The sequence below is a fragment of the Marmota flaviventris genome, chromosome 16 (genome assembly GCF_047511675.1).
Source record: "Marmota flaviventris isolate mMarFla1 chromosome 16, mMarFla1.hap1, whole genome shotgun sequence".
NCBI classification, from domain to species: domain Eukaryota; kingdom Metazoa; phylum Chordata; class Mammalia; order Rodentia; family Sciuridae; genus Marmota; species Marmota flaviventris.
The window spans coordinates 16,331,232-16,334,057 of record NC_092513.1 but is presented as its reverse complement, the minus strand read 5'-3'; positions in this window follow the sequence as shown (position 1 = coordinate 16,334,057).

Genomic DNA, 2,826 nt, shown 5'->3' with positions numbered 1-2,826 from the left:
CGCAGAGGCCGGCGGGAGAGGGAGGGGCGCGGGAGGCTGCAATGGCCAACAGGGCGCTCGCTGATTGGCGGAGCCTGGGAGACCCGTAGGGCAAGGGGTGAGCTCCGCCCCCGGCCACCCCTATCCACACGGCCTCCCGTCCCGGAGCATCAGTGGGCGGGGATAAGGAGGCGGGGCCTGGGATTGGGCGGGGCCTGGAAGCAGCTAGGTCCGCGAGCTCTGCGCCACGGGGAGACTAATTTTCCCTGCCAGCCACGTCGGATGCGGGCGGAGCTGAAGGATGCCTGCCTGCTGGAGGCTTTCTCCCGCTGCTTAGATTATCTCAGGGTGGCCTCAGCCTATGATAAACCGGTATTGGAAAAAAGGTTCGTTTTTGATGCGACACGATTATTCAGTGGCTGGATTCCATTTTGTGAACTTCCCAAAGACAAATCGTACTTGAAAGACTACTAATGGTCATGAATACTAATGGTCCCAGCCTCCTGAGAACAGTTCAAAAGAGCCCTAGGATCTTTTAGTTAGTTGAATCGAGGGTTTTCTATGAATCTGTCAATCAGCCTTCGCTTCGCAAAGATTAATTCCAAGGGCTTTCCAATTTTTTAAACCGTGGCAACAGTGCATTCAAGTGACACTGAGTTTTGCTCAGTTTTGGAGAGAGTGATTATGTGCGGTGAACAGAAGCATCAGTAGAACCTGGACATTTGAGATTGGATTGGTGTTTGACTCAACGAATAAATTGTGCATTTTTTTTTTAGTTGTAGATAACACATAGTATCTTTATTTATTTTTATGTGGTGCTGAGATCGAACCCAGTGCCTCTGAGGCAAACGCTTTACCACTGAGCTATAACCCCAGCCCTAAATTGTGCATTTTAAAGGAGAATCTTCCTTCCAGGGTGGCAGAGAGGGTTGGGGAATACCTGTATTGTCAAAATATTCATGGTCACCAGGAGTTGTTTTTGCTTGACGACGAATTTTTTAAAATCTGAGAAAGAGCAGCATTCTGTGTGCCCTTTATACACATAGCTCTTTATTTCATTAGCTCTCCTTTATGGGCTATGAACACAACAAGAACTCCAGGAACCACAAGCCCACATTATTTTAATTTCGTTTTCACTGACCTCTACATCTCCAGACTTATGGCCCATTAGTATTAAATCTCTTTCTAGTGCTCAAATAAAGTCTTCACACTGAATATGGACTTAAAATTTCTCCACCTGCCCATCTCTAGATGTAAGTTAAATGGAAGTAGGATCCAGCAGCAGCAACACACAAATATCAGCTATATAGATGTGTGGTTATTACCCTCGATTCCCCAGGGCTTTAAATCATTAGGGTTTAAACTTTTCATCATTTTCAGTTCTCTTATTTCTGCGGAAACCAACTCTATGCCTTGCAGAGTAATCCCTAAATATTTGTTAAGCAAACATTAAGGTTAACAAAAATAACAAACACTTATTGAGTGCTTATAGTTCCAGAAACTGCATTAAGCCTTGTACATTTATTCACTAACCAAATGCTCATAGCAGCCAAGATAGGTGCCATTATTAATATTCCCCTTTTACAGATGAGGAAGCAGAGGCACAGGAAAACTAAATAATTTGCCTAATGTCACAGTTAAGTGGTTGAGATGGATCTCAAATTCAGGTAGTTTGTTACTAATGCCTACAATCTGAAGAACCATTCTATGTTAGGCAATAAGTATGATGAATATTTTCAATTTGTTACTCATGATTTCAACTCATAGGAGACCTGAATATTAAATACAAGTTATAATTTGTAATTTTACTGAACCATAAATATAAAATATTATATTCTATGAGGTTTTTCCTTTAATTTTTTTTATTAATGAATATTATACAGAAAAGTGCTCAAGCCTCAGGAATATTGCCCAAAGAATTTTTCACAAAGTGAACACATCCCATGAAACTAGAATCCAGATTAAAAAAAAAAAAAAGAACATTTCTATTGGATATATATCTAGGAGCAGAGTCACTGTATAGTAGATTACTATATAGTAGACATTGTATAGTAAATATTGCCATATTTACTACTACATAGTAATATATATATATATATATATATATATATGTTTTATATATATATATATATATATATATATATATATATATATGTTATATATATACACCCAGACATGTAAGTATATTTATAATATCTATGCATAAATCAATATATCAAAATACTTGATATATATGTATATTTTTTCTCCACTTTATGGGATGTCTTAACTCACTTTATGTGTGTTTTGATGAATAGAAGTTTATCATTTTTTATATAGTTGAATTTATCATTTTCCCCTTTATTGTTAGGGCTTTTTGTGTTCTATTTGGAAATCTTTGCCTATTCCAAGGTCATGACTTTCCCTTGAAAGTCTTATTATTTTGCCTTTCACATTTAACTCAGCAATCTGTATAAAATGATTTTCTATATTAAATGAAGAAGACACAAAGATACACAGTTTTCTATATGCATAGTTAGTTGACCCGGAACCATTTACTAACAATATCATTCTTTCCTCATTGAGGTTCAATGAGGTTTCTGCCATAAATCAGATGACAGACATGAGTGGGTCTATTTCTGGACTCTGTGCAGTTTCATGGGTCAGTTTGTTTATTCTTGCCAATGGCTGTCTTAAGGGTAAAGTGTTATAAAAGGTAGTGATATCTGGTAGCATAAAACCCGTTACACTGTTCTTTAAAATTACAAAGGCTGTTCTGGTGTCTTTCATTTCCAAATGTGTTCCATATCAGTTAATCAGTTTGCCAGGGGAACACTGCTGCAATCAAGATTGGGATTGGATTCTGCT